Source organism: Piliocolobus tephrosceles, chromosome 3, assembly GCF_002776525.5.
Source record: "Piliocolobus tephrosceles isolate RC106 chromosome 3, ASM277652v3, whole genome shotgun sequence".
NCBI classification, from domain to species: Eukaryota; Metazoa; Chordata; class Mammalia; order Primates; family Cercopithecidae; genus Piliocolobus; species Piliocolobus tephrosceles.
This window is the reverse complement of record NC_045436.1, coordinates 24191564-24205388: the sequence shown is the minus strand read 5'-3', so window position 1 is coordinate 24205388 and position 13825 is coordinate 24191564. Positions and strand designations below refer to the sequence as shown.

Genomic DNA, 13825 nt, shown 5'->3' with positions numbered 1-13825 from the left:
ATTATTTTGTTGCAGCTTTATTGAGATAGAATTCACATACCAAATAGTTCACGCAATTAACAATAAAATTCAATGGTTTATAGTATATCCACAGTGTTGGATACATCCCCACAATTTTAGAACATTTATATCATCACCTCAAAAAGAACCCCATACCCGTTAGCAGTTACTCCTCATTTTCCCATTCCCTCCCAATCCTGTTCCAACAACTCTAGGCAACCAGACTAATCCACTTTTTGTCTCCATAGATTTGCTTATTCTAGACATTTCATATACATCAAATTGTGCAATATGTGGTCTTTTGTGGCTGACTCCTTTAACTTAGCATAGTGCTTTCAAGGCTCACCCATGTTGTAGCATGTATTAGTACTCCATTATGTGGATTTACCATATGTTGTCTTTCCATTCATCCGTTGATAGACATCTGGGTTGTTTCCATTTTTTGACTATCATGAACAAGGCTGCTGTGGCACTCATGTGCAAGTTTTTGTGTGGATATGTGTTTTTATTTCTTTTGGGTATGTACCTAGCAGTGGAATTGCTGGGTCATATTGCAATTCTTTGTTTAATATTTTCAGGGACTGCCAGACTGTTTTCCAGAATGGCTGCACCATTTACATTCCCATCGGCAGTGTACAAAGGCTCCAATTTCTCTATATCCTCGCCAACTTGTTTTTTGCTGTCGTTTTGATTATAACCATTCTACTGGGTGTGAGGTGATATTTTAATGTTGTTTTGATTTGCATTTCCCTGATGGCTAATGATATTAAGCATCTTTTCATGTGCTTATTGACCATATATATATCTTCTTTGGAGAAACTTCCAGTCTTTCTTTTTTTTTTTTTTTTGAGATGGGGTCCAGCTATGTTGCCCAGGCTGGTCTCGAATTCCCAGGCTCAAGGGATTCTCCCACTTCAGCCTCCCAAGTAACTCAAGTGGATTGCTGGGATTACAAGCATCATGCCGGGCTCCAATTTTTTCTTTTCTTTTCTTTTTTTTTTTGAGATGGAGTCTCACTCTGTTGCCCAGGCTGGAGTGCAGTGGTGTGATCTTGGCTCACTGCAACCTCTACCTCCCAGGTTCAAGCAGTTCTCTGCCTCAGCCTCCTGAGTAGCTGGGATTACAGGTACCTGCCACCATGCCTGGCTAATTTTCTAGTTTTTTATTTTTTAGTAGAGATGGAGTTTTGCCATGATGGCCAGGCTGGTCTTGAACTCCTGACCTCAGGTGATCCACCCGCCTCTGCCTCCCAAAATGTTGGGATTACAGGCGTGAGCCACTGTGCCCGACCCAACTTTTTTTCATTTTTAAGAGACAGAGTTCTGCTGTGTCTCAAACTCCTGGGCTCCGGGGATCCTCTCACCTCAGCCTCCCAAAGTAGCTGAGACAACAGGCATGTGGCACTGCACCTGGGGCTGTCTATTCATTTTAAATTGGGCAATTTGTCTTATTATTGTTGAGTTGTGAGAGCTCCCTATGTATCCTGGAACCAAGTCCCTTATCAGATATACGATTTGCAAAAATGTTCTCCCATTCTGTGGGTTGTCTTCTTACTTTCTTGATAGTGTCCTTTCAAGTACAGAAGTTTTACGTTTTGATGTGGTCCAATTTATGTATTTTTCTTGTGTTTCTTGTGCTCTTTGTGTCATATCTAAAAAGCGTTGCCTAATTTAAGGTCACAAAGATTTACACCTACGTTTTCTTCTATGAGTGTTATAGTTTAACTCTCACATTTAAATCTTTGATCCATTTTGAGTTAACTTTTTTGTTGGATAGGTGGAGGGTCCACTTTCCTTCTTTGGCAGGTGAAAACTTACTGAAAAGACTGTTATTTAAAAAAGCATCCACCCTTCAGCACATTTTCTTAAGTCATGAATTTCGTAAGCAAGTAGAGACAACTCAAAGATAGCAAACTACTTGATTAATGTCATTGGCTAATAAGGGGCACAGTAGGAATTTAAAAGCCTTAGGTTATCTGCTTCCAAAACCCGTACTTATTTCAATATACCAGTGGTTCTCAATTTTGAGCCTGTGTCAGGATCACCTGTAGGGCTTGTTAAAACACTGGTTGCTGGGGTCCCACCCCTAGAGTTTGATTCAGTAGGTCTGAGGCAGAGCCTGAAATTTTGCTTTTCTGACAAGTTCTCAGGGATTCTGATGCCACTGGTTCAGGGGCCACACTTTGAGAGCCATCGTAATGCACTGTGATGGTTCCCCTATGTTCCTGATACTCGAAGAGTCTTCATTTGGGGTTGGGGGAGACACAGAGAGAATAATATAAAGTCAATAGTAGTGACAAAGGGCTACGTGTGCATAGAGGAAGACAACAGTAATTCTGATTAGAATATTGAAAAAAGTTTCTGCAGGAGACATTATGGAATGGATTCATTTATGGATAATCTCAAGCATTTACCTCTGTCTGGTGAAATCAGACAGCAACTGTCTCTCTTACCATTTGTTTGGTCACAAGTATGCCTAGAGCAGCTAAGCTCTCGAGCACATAAGCAAGTATATAGTGGAGTGGGTGGTGGTTCCAGAATAGCTGATGTGGGACATGCAGAGAGAGCACTTAAGTGTCAGATTATGACACTGAATACAGGAAAGTAATGGGAGTGAGGCTGGTTAAAACTTTTCACCCACGCAGTCTCCCTGTGTTGCCCAGCTGGAGTGCAATGGTGCGATCTCGGCTCACTGCAACCTCTGCCTCCAGGGTTCAAGTGATTCTTGCGTCTCAGTCTCCCCCTTAGCTAGGATTATAGGCATGCACTACTACGCCTGGCTAATTTTTGTATTTAGCCAGGGTTTCACCATGTTGGCCTGGCTGGTCTCGAACTCTTGGCCTCAAGTGATCCACCCGCCTCAGCCTCCTGAAGTGCTGGGATTACAGGCTGAGCCACTGCGCCCGTTCTCCACTCATGCTTATATCTCACAGTCAGGGTTTAGTAAATTGATGCCACTTGTGAGAGAGACTAAAATACATAATGGATTTAACTTGATGACTTTTTTTTTTTTTTTAAACTCTGAGTCTTTCAGTGTACAAATGAAATCTTGATAAAGAAAAGATCAATAATAGCAGTATATCAATGCTTTTCTAAGAAGCTGTGAAATACTGTGGTGACCTTATCCTGGAACAAACTAGGATGAGCCAGTCTTTATTAAATTATTTTATACGATACTTTATTTATACTTACTTTGTGCTCATTCAGGAGGACCCTTCGTCTTGTTGAATTCTGTAACATTTCCTTGCAGGCCTAGTGTTGACAGAGTTTACAGGCTCTCAGGATTGTGTGCCAGTTGCCCTCTCTGAAGTAGTTTTATTTGTAAACCACAGAGGTTTAAAAAAAAAAAACCACAAAAAAACAAACAAACAAAAAAACAGAGGCCAGGTGCAGTGGCTCACACCTATGATCCCAGCACTTTGGGAGGCTGAGGTGGGTGGATCACCTGAGGTCAGGAGTTTGAGACCAGCATGGCCAACGTGGTAAAACCCCTTTCTTTACTAAAAATACAAAAATTAGCTGAGTGTGGTGGCAGGTGCCTGTAGTGCCAGCTACTTGGGAGGCTGAGGCAGGAGAATTGATGGAACCCAGGAGGCACAGTTTGCAGTGAGTCAAGATCAGGCCACTGCCCTGTAACCTGGGTGACAGAGGGAGACTGAAAAAAAAATCAGAGATTTTAATAGGTCAATCTTGAACTATGTGAACAACTCACTCAGAACAACTTCGGTTTGTAAAAGGTTAAAAAAATCATTGAATTACAGAGCTATGAACTGACTTCTTTTTGATGAAGCCTGATTATTAATAGTCTTGTTCACAGCTGTGCCCAAAGTAGAAAATCACACTGGCACTGGGTAAGTAAACAAAACAGGCCAGTAACTCTGCCAAAGACCTAGCTATTAATGGCAATTTATTTTTATTACATATTTGGAATCTTGTCATCCCAGAAGGTGCCGAAATAGAAATTTAGTAATACTTGATTTAAGAGGCAGAAGTCCTGTAAGTTTGCAGCTATTAAAAAATGGAAAGAAAAGAAAGGTTACAAAGGGAAGGGGACCATATTTGTGTTTACATTTGTTGCTTTCCTCAAATGGAAGGTAGAATAATGTATTGGAAGATATTTTAAATATTAATATCTAACTGAAACCTGATATTAGATTAAAGAATGAGAAAATTTTGCTCAAAATTAGTTTTCTTTTCTTTTAATTTATGGTGCTGTTATACCTTTTAGATTTAGGAAGGCAGAAAGGCTGTGTGTTTGTGTGTGTGTGTGTATGTGTGTTTGTGTGTGTGTACGTGTGTGTGTTTGTGTGTATGTTTGTATGTGTTTGTTTGTATGGGGGTGTGTGTGTTTGTGTGTGGGTGTGTGTGTGTGGGGTGTGTGTGTATGTGGTGTGTGTGTGGGGGGGTGTGTGTTTGTGTGTGCGTGGGTGTGTGTGCACTTGCACTTTGGGGTTCCCTTTCTATGGATGTTTCAGGGTCTGAGGATGAAGGATGACAATCTAGCAGAAAGCCAGGTTTCAGGGGATGTCAAAGGTAATTTCACGACTGTATTAGTAGATAAATCCAAGACCAGAGAGCATGCTGAATGGAGGACATTTACATAGTCTTTCCAGTGCTAAAGGAAATAAGGAAGTGATTATTTCAAAATTACCTAGAGGGTCTTGAGCACAGTATGACTTAAGATAAAAATCTAGTTCATTGTTTCTGATAGTTGGCCTCTTTCTCCTCTCCAGAGGGAATATTTTTTCCTTTTTTTCTCCTCTGTGGAAAGAAAGTATTAATTAAAACAAAAAGGCATTGTTGGAAAGGGAGCTTTTTTATTCGCATAAGAGAGGTGCTATTAGTACTTGTTTATTTAAAAATTGACTTTTGGTCAAACTAAGCTATACAACTTTTTCTTTTCCAATCCTCCTGCCCTCCATCCCTCTTCCTTTCTTTCTCCCTCCTACTCTTTGCCCTTCCTCCTTCCCTGATCCCTTGTTTTGTTTAGTTCATGTCATTCTACAGAGCTCACAGTTACCACCTGGTAGGTACACTTGACATTCTAGACAGTTGGTAAATCAGTGTCATACCAGTTGCTAAATAATTGGCCAGGAATAGCCTTTATCAATGAATCCTTCTCCTTTTCACTCTCCATTGAATAAAGATGGAAACCAGCTTTGCCTCCTTTTCAAGTATGGCCACTTGATTTCTAATTTGTCATAGCTCACATGGAAACCCTGTGATGCGCTTGAGAGAGTTTTCTCGTGGAGACCTCAATACCTGTAGAATGTAGGGCACGTGGCAAACAGATCTGCTTTATCTGATCAAATGATTAATGCAATAAAAAAATATAAAAATTTGAAGGGGAAAAGTCTTGTTACTGTGTATGGTAAGTCGTTCAGTGAATTCTGGTTCTGCCCAATGAAGCACTACGCCTGCGGCTGGTGATGGAGGAGAAAACCTTTTACCGGAAGGAGTGGGGAGAAGGGTAGTGGGGGCCAGAGAGTCTCTACATTCCTCCAGGAGGAGGAAACCATCTCTTTAAAATGACAGTGCTTTCCTTCCACGAGAGAACCATAATTTTTGTAACCATTGGTAACTATTTTGGTCTTTCAAATGTGTCAAGCTATACCCAAGCACAACTTGTACACTGGGACAGCCTCTGTCTACAGGCAGAGCAGGATTCAGTGATGTTTAGAAGGCATTTGGGCCCTGGCCAGCCTGAAAGTTGGGGTTTACAAATGTGTTAAACAGAGGAGATTTTGTTTGAAAGGATAAAGCACATCATGGAAAAGTTGAGGAAGAAACAAAAGAGAAAGTTGCAAACTTACCTTTATGTTTATAAGAACAGATATGTTCTTGAGGGATTGTGGATTTTTAAATATATGATTTTTTTTTTTGGTGGTGGGAAAATTGTAGACGTTAAATACCTTTTTTAGTTATGTTGACGCCTTACAATTACATAATCCTTTATACTTTTCAAATAAATACTAATATTAGTAAGCACTTACTACATACCAGGAAAAATTCTAGATGCTGGAAATAAGACAATAAATAAAAGACAATAAATAAAACAGGCATTATTTTATTAAGTCCTCTCAATAAAGCCTATTTTATCTCTATTTTACAGATTAGGAAACTGAGGCACAGAAGAGTTGTGTTACTTGCTCAGAGTTTTCATAGTCAGGAATGGGGGAGTAAGGTTTGAAATCCAGACTCTCATTCCTGTGCTCTTAGCACCACACAGTCCTGTCTCAGGCAGGCGGCATTGCCACTGTGCACCTTATCTTAAAAACTAATCCTCTGAGGGAGGTGGGAAAGGTATGTTTAAAAAATATGAACATGTTCAAAAATTAAAAGTGATCTATTTAAATTTGTATGCTGGGAAGAAGTTCTAGAGCCATCATCTTCACCTCTTCAATGCTTCAATCATTGGCTCCCCAGCCTCTGATCAGCCGTGCACTCCATTTCTTTTTGCACCGATATAACCAGTGATTTTCTCAAACACAAGGTCTGTAATGTTCCTCTGCTTAACTCCGTGCAGTTGCTCACTGTTCCACCTAGGATCAAACCTAGACTTCTCAGCGTGCGCTTCAGGTTCTTCTGGCCGGGTCCCTGCATACCTCTGCAGCGTCACACTTGCACTCTCTGAGCTCTAGCTCTACAGGGCTTTTCTCATGTTAACAAAACATGCTCTTTCTTGTCTCTCACATGTTGTATATGCCGGTTCACCGGCCTCAACATTCTTTTCTTCCCCTCTTCCCTCTTACTCTAACCTTCTTAAGTGGCTATTCTTGTCCCTTCTTTTAATCTGTACCTTGATGCCATGTCTCTACAGTGTGTTGTAATTGCATGTCCACCTCCACTTTCCCTGAGTCCACGGGCCTGGAAACCATGTGATGCTGGGTCTGAAGCGAAGAATTGGGGAATGGAGAACAGGAATCTTGTTCGCACAGTTCTCTCCAGCACCCAGCATGTGACCCAGAACATGTACATGTAAGGCACTCGTACACGTAAGGCATTCACACATGTAGTCAATTAGCAGGCACGTTTTGGACACCAGCTTCATTAGGAGTGATGCTATATTTGAGGCAGAAACATAGTATGATGGAGAATTCGAGGGGCTTTGGACTCAGATAGCTCTTAGTTGAATTCTGGCTTTATCACGTACTACCTTTGAGGCTTCAGACAAGTTACTTAACTTTCCTGAGCTTACTTTCTCAAATGAAAAGCAAGGATCACTAAAGTGCTTTGGAAACTTTTGTGTGAGAAGCCGATGTGTAAATAGATAATTAAGGCACATGCTAAGGAGTTATGTTACAGGCACGAACAGGAGCACAGAGGAGAGGACAACCAACACAGCTCCAGAGGTCACAAAAGATGTCACGTAAGCCTTTTCTTTTTCTCAGAGCCTCTGGCATCGGCGTACCTGGAGATACCTGATAATTGGGCAGCTGTTTATCTTTCTGGAAATGCTTAGTCAAAGGTCTTCTGAGCATGGGGATAGAGGAAGTGATCTTCCATTCATGCATATTTATGATTCTGTTCTAAGTTAAATTATTAATAGCATTTGAGGAGTATTCTATTTTAATATGGACAAGAAAAATCATTCACTTTGAAACATTTACTGAGCTCACTTACAGCATACTGGGGAAAAAAGTCTTGGTTTCGTCATTTTTCTCAAGAGATTTATATGTATTTTCCTGCAATAATATACCAAAAATAAAATCCATGAAGGGTCTAGAACTTTTAAGGCTTTTAAGCCTTTACTGTTTCATAAATTATTTAAATAATTTCAGGAATTACTATGGAAGAGAGTCTTAATCTGTCAGATTGATCAGATTGGATTTATCTTTAAATAAAGAAAGAGAAAGTTTTTTATGGCAAATAAAAACAAAGGTATACATTTTTAATAATGTTATGATGAATAGGATGGTCCGCTTTAAAGAAGGGTAAGTTTATAGAGTCGGAGTATACTTGTACACACCTTAAATTCAAATGTTTGGAAAAATAAAATGTGTTAGGATTCTAAACATGATTTTTAATGTAAGAAAAAATTAAAACAGTGATGCAATCAGGAAGCTTAGCATATTCTCTTGCATAAATTCTATGTGTTAACAGCCCTAGCAGTATTCTCTTGTAGGCCACTTGGCTCTATCTTTAAGGTAGTTTGATGAATATTCACTGGCCTACATAATTTGACTGAAGAAATGTTGTGCCAAAGTATCCTGGATAATGTAGATATAGAGATAAAGTTATACACACACACACACACACACACACACACACACACACACACACATATATTTACATATATACACATATGTACTTATTTACAGTGTATATATAAAATAATTTAGAGGAATGCATCCAGAAACCAAACTGAGCTTGAGAAGTACCACCTCATATGACTGCAGGAGCAGCTGGTTATTGTCTTAGGATATATTTGCATTTTGAAGTGAACTTCAGTGATATTACAAAACGCCAGATTGGAAAAACAGCCATTATTATTTTTTTAAAAAATATAATTAGCACTAGATGAATGAGTTTTCTCATAATCACCTCATTATTATAAATGAATTCCAAATGAGTATGTTTGAACAAGACATTGGTTTTGAATCTTTAATTTATCTCATCCTTAGCATTGCTGCTGACAAATCATAAATAGGTATAATTAATGAAAATGTTAATAGTGCCGGTCCCCAAAATATCTCTAGATCACTGACTTTCTGATTGGTGGAAAAACCTTTGGAGAATGATCTTTACAGGATTCCATGGCATTGAGTTAATCTGTATCTCTCTATACGGGGCAGCAGATGAGGTGAGTTTCGTCCTCTGTCATTTGTAGGATCTACTGTTATTCTCTGGAGAGCTATTGTGTCAGAACAGATTTGGTTTGTTTTTTAAAACTACTGCTACCTAGAGGGTAATTTTATTAAATTCCTTTATCATTTGGATTAAATACAGCAAATGAAAGCAGCTCCTCCTGCTCAGAGGAGGTGCCACCACAATCTTTAATATTTTCTTAGTATTATTTTCCTTTAAAATATGCTTTGGGACAATTAATAATGACTAATACTTAAATTTTCACTATGAGTAAAAGCTTTTTGGCAAACACTTATTATATATTCCATGTCTCCCTTTTATTCTCTAATTATTTCACTTATTCACCTAATTATTTCATAGCTCGTGTATAATTTAAATGATGTAGAAATATAGAGATCAAAATTAATACAAATACATTTATATAGCGATATATTACATTACATTTGTCACATGTATAGCATATATTTATGTTTGTCTAGTACATATATAGTATATACAGTACATATATTACATACATACAGTACATATTTGTGTAGTACACAGTTATAGTCCACATATATATATTTGTCACATATATAGAAGTTCTGTGTCTTCTTTTTAGGTAATACGGGAGAATGAATGTATGATTTTGTGTGCAGTCCAAGAATGACACAGATTTTTTTTGTTTGTTTAGTTTAGTTTTCTTTAGGATCTAGATCCCCCAGAGGTAAACACTAACTATAAAACAGGAAATTAGAAGCTGGCCTTGGGTTCTGCAGTTCTAGGCATGGCGTTAACTTTTTTTTAAAAACTTAAGACCCAGACCACACAAGGAATCTTCCCACCTGCACTCCCCTGCCAGCTCAGCTACTTCCCTACTCCTGTGCCAACTCAACCCTAACAGTAACTGAGACAAAAGCATTGCCCTGAAGTAAGGTGTAGGGAAGCTTTGTGGCCTCCTTAATAACGTTACGCCCAATCTTCTAAGCTTGGCGATGGAGGGAGAAGGCACATGGGAGGGTCTTCACCGAGCCTCTGGCCCTGATTCTGCCTACCCTTAATTCATTCACCCGCCCCTCTAGGGGTTCTGAGCCGTGACCAGTGCCACTATTGGGCTAGCTAGGGTGGGGGCACTGCTCCCCTTAATGCTCTGGCCCCTAGGGGAGTCACAAAATATTGTTTTAAATTTCCAGTAGTGTAGCTCATGCAGGCTGAGGCACTTACACAAAAGGGTGCTGGAGGCTTTAGGATAACACAATAGAAATCAGCAAAGGGAGAACATGCAGTAGACAATTTAGGCTCTCCAACATAACTTGCTGGATCTCCAGAGCCCCCAAACTCTGCTCATGCCAGGTTTTGCACGTGCTGTTTCCTCTGCTTGGACCGGTCTTCCCCTTCATTTCCTGGCTATCTTCTTCTCAATTACTAGATTTCACAGTAGGGGCTCCGCCTTCTTGATTCCCCTGGCCTGGGTTACATAGGTTTGTCCCAGATGGTACGGTGGCCCCACATATGCCTCCTCATCAACCTGTTTTGCAGTTGTTTATCCTGTTATGCCATAAGCTCAGTGGCACCAGGGACCTTCTCTGTCTCTCTCAGCACTGTATTCTCATCAGCTGGACAGTGCCTGGCACACAGTGGGGACTCAGAAAATATTTTCGAATGTGTGAATGAGTCCGTGAATGAATGGAATTCAGAAAAAAAGAGAATTCTGACCTCCAACTTCTCTTTATCCTATGAGATACTTTCTTCACTGTAATCTTGCAGGACTGGGGTTGGGTTTTATTTAGAAAGCTGGAAGGTTTATTTACAAAAGATGCAAATAAACCACTGGGCTTAGGGGAAGAAAGAAAGAGCCATTTTCTTAGACTAGAAAATAATATGGAATGGGTTGGGGGCGGAAGAAGGAATGGGTGAGTGGGGTGGAGGAATGCCAGCAGACAGGATCTTGATGGTTATAAAAAGTGGGAAACTGTCCAATTATCCTTATTTTAGACTTTAAAAAAAATGAGTCAATTTCCTAGAAGTCAAGTGTAGCCATGTAAAAATATTTGGACTAAGTTAAATATAATTCCCTTGATATTATTGAATTGCCTTTGACTTGGAGACAGAGCTATTCATTATAGAGCAGTTTCTAAGAGTCCAGGCTTCACAGAGATGATCTCTTTTCATTCAACAATGTAATGAAGTAGGAATTATACTTCTATTTTACAGATGAGGAAATAGGCTCAGAGAGTTATAATTGACTTTAGGATTGTAAAACTACAAACAGTAGAACTGGCAGCCATTCATTCATTCATTCATTCCACAAATATTTATTGGTAGTAAATTTTTGTTATCATTAGCTTTGTCTTTTTTGATGGTAAAGAATGCATTTCATTTAGAATCATGATTTTAGCCCAGAGAAAGCGATGTAGAAAAAAGCACTAAGTTAACTAGATCATATCAGAATAAATGTGAAGCCTCACCATTTTACTCATCCAAAGTGTCTAGGACCTTAAGTTCAGTTCCTTTTATTACAACTTTAATATTTTGTCTGTCTTAAAAATAGAAAAAAAAAAAAACCCATTAAATCTCTAGCCCCTGGAATCATGCCTGGAACATGGTGGGTACTTAATAAATAATTTATAGTGAATGAGAAAATTGAGAATCATTAGTCATTTTCTGTTCAGTATTAACAAAGTCTGACTTACTTTTTTTGTTTTTGTTCTGTGTGGGCGCATTTCACTGAGTGCAACTTATGAAGGACCTCAAGATCAAATTCATGTCGTACTCTTGGAATTGATTTCTGACAGGGGGACTGAGAGTTTTTTGTCCTGTAAGTCTTTATTCTAAGACAGATGACACGAATGTAGGTAGTTATTCAGAATAATGGACTCAGGAGTTTAATAAGGGTGTTGTTGTTTAAAACGCAAATATCACCAGCCAGTGGTAAAGCAAACACATTCTGGGTAAATGAGAACGGCCCACTGATTGACATTCAAGACCCATTGGAAAAATCAGGAGACACAAGAGTGGGAAGAGTGCAGATTGGAGCAGCTATCCAAAAATACAGAAGGCCAGAAGGTGGTGAGAAAAATGTCAGACAACAGATTGTGGAGAAAAATAAACAAGCCAAGAAAAGTCCTATTTGGCCTTAAAAGAGGCAGATGGTGACAGGAAGTGTTCGGTGAGGAGTGATTATGCTAAAAATCACAAAGTCTATAAAATTATCCATCTGTAGTTTGAGGTTTTGGGGGAAAATTAAAACTCTTTGCTAGTATTACAGGGAAGGGTGATCGTACAGAAACAGAATATTAAGTAAGTGTGTATTTGTGTCAGGATAATAGAAATGAGAGATGCGTTATTCCGTTAGAAGAGAAGTTTTGTTTACTTAGAGATTGTGACCAAAATTATAAAAAGTGTTTGGTTTTGCATAAAAGCAGTTGAATTTGTATTAAATCTGTTCTTTCCACATTTTTGATGTAAGAAAGAATTCTCCCAAGGATGTTAATAGGTTGCTAAGGTAGCAATGATAATTTTCTAACTGAAAGAATGTACTAAACATTTTTTTCCATTGGAGAGTTTTTTTGGAATGGGATAGAGAAAGTGACAAATCACAATGCTAACTTTAAAGCAAAGAATTTTAATTTGGAAGTTGAGAAAATATAGCAGAGAAAACTAATCATTTGGAATGGTATGAGAGAATTTGAAAAAAATTTATAAATGTTTTAAAATAGATGTGGTTGAACATTTAGAATTGGGAATCATTTTTTGATAGTTTGGGACCTAGTTTTCTGTGCTTAAATTTTAATTCAGAACTACTTACTCCGTGGTCTTCTGGTGGTGTGCCACTTGAGTAATCAAATAAGCCAGGGTTTTTACAACCCTTTTCTAGGTCACTAAAGCATTTCTTCTGTGTGCCTGAATATGTCTTGATTTCATGCATAAGAAATATTCGGTGCTCCATTCTCCTTCTTTAGAAGAAATAGTAACTGAATATGTTGGATTCTTCTCTATTTTTGTTGTTTCTCTCTTAGGTTTTTAGCCACACTTGCGCAAGACTAAGTTTTGCATTTTAAGTTTAAATGCGTAAAGTGAAAGGCTGGGAGCTGAGTATGTGGGGATGCTTCCTCCTTTTCCCTTGATAACTGAAGGCAAAATATTAAATTTATTATAAAAATTTGTTTTACTTTTAAAGATGTGATTTTCCAGACAGAGAAACAAACTCATGTATCGGTGTATTTTTTAATGAATTAAAATCATGAAATCTAGGCACTTTATGTAAGTCATTTTATTTAATCCTCAAAATAACGTTTTAAAATAGTTATTATTTTTGTTCTCATAATTGGGGAAATGTAAGATCATCAAAACCAGGTTTCAGTTTCCTAAAGTCACACACCTAATAGCAGAGTCAGGATTTGAACTCAATTCTGTGTCTTTCAGTGGCAGAAGGGGTTTTGCACATTGTCCATTAGACTCCTTATTCTTTGCACTTGTCCAAGAGTGGTCCCCAGGCACATACATGCATGTGAAGAAATCTCTAGAGGAGATTCTGATTAAAATCTCCAGTTGGGAACTGCTACATCAAACATTTCAAAAATCAATCAACCAACCAGTCAACCCAATCTTTATTGTATGGTGGTAGTTAAAAATCTAAACACTATTTTCTGCAAGTTGCTAGCCAATTGTTTTGTTTGTTTGTTTTCTGAGATGGAGTCTCGCCCTATCACCCAGGCTGGAGAGCAGTGGCGCGATCTCCGCTCACTGCAAGCTCCGCCTCCCGGGTTCACGCCATTCTCCTGCCTCAGCCCCCCGAGTAGCTGGGACTACAGGCGACCGCCACCATGCCCAGCTAATTTTTTTGCATTTTTAGTACAGACGGGGTTTCACCGTGTTAGCCAGGATGGTCTCGATCTCCTGACCTCTTGATCCACCCGCCTCGGCCTCGCAAAGTGCTGGGATTACAAGCGTGAGCCAACTTGCCCGGCGTTGCTAGCCAACTGAACCAAACTTCTTCATTGGGTACTATTTTTAAACATAGATTTAGAATGACTTTC

At 38.9% G+C, this 13825-nt stretch overlaps 1 protein-coding gene across 1 annotated transcript in view; it reads left to right on the top strand.

Annotated features, from left to right (window-relative positions):
* Positions 1 to 13825, top strand: part of CPE (carboxypeptidase E) — a 128691-nt gene that overhangs the window by 27810 nt on the left and 87056 nt on the right. The gene's annotated exons all lie outside the window — the stretch shown is intronic.